Raw genomic sequence first — 974 nt, forward strand, 5'->3', positions numbered from 1 at the left:
GCTTTAAACATGGGGTAGGATTTTAATTACAAACTCATGGTTCAGACCACGTTTATCAAAATGTTTTCAAGGTCTTTAAAGGACCCTGGGAATAGCTTTACACAAACCTGAGTGGTTTATAGTGTAGTCAAAAATCTCCAGAAACATGTTTTGATGTACAGTCAAATAAAACTTATGAATTTTAGTTATCTTTTCTTTAATTAATATAAACCTGAAACTCAAAGAAAAACTCAGGCTAAAAAATGATAAAATGAAATACGTACAGACTTGTTCTTTTTCTTTCTATCTCAGATAAACTTTTACTTGTGAAGTACTCTAGTACTAAAACTCCAGAGAAGGTAAAGAAAAGAGTTCAGCATGCTAAATTCTTTCCTCAGAAATATTTAGGTAAATGTAAACTTAATGCTGAGTTTCTTCTAAAATTTTCTTTCTTTTTCAGTCTCAGTTCCACAAATATTATGGTCAGCAGGTTCATGCTGTTTCAGGCTGTACTGGAAAATAGTCAGTGGTCATTACGGAAAAGGACTGCCACCTGTTGCTTTTTATGTATAATGACCAAAATACACAAGCAAATCAATTAATGTAGTGATGATGGCAAAGGGTGAATCAGGAGATCAAGTAAGGCTATCTATAAAGTAGGATAAAGGTACTTCCTCATTTCTCTGAGGTGTCAAAAGGAAGACTGAAGCTCCACCTAATAGGCTAACAGGGGTTAAACAATCACCTAAAAGAAGGTAAATTAATCCTTCGTCTCAAAAGTGCTCTGTACAGGTGGCCCCTGTAGCGCTGATTTTAATGTTCAATACAGCTCTGCATAATGGTAGGTGCCAACTGCAGATGGAAGTCTTTAAGATACAGGCCAGATTGTAAGGTGATTTATTCAGATCTTGCTTTCATCAAGCTTAGGAAGTCCCATTGCCATTCATATTGTTACTAATTAAACCAAGTAACAACCAGCAACTATGCATAAAGCA

Source organism: Pygoscelis adeliae, unplaced genomic scaffold, assembly GCF_000699105.1.
Source record: "Pygoscelis adeliae isolate BGI_AS28 unplaced genomic scaffold, ASM69910v1 Scaffold10, whole genome shotgun sequence".
NCBI lineage: Eukaryota > Metazoa > Chordata > Aves > Sphenisciformes > Spheniscidae > Pygoscelis > Pygoscelis adeliae.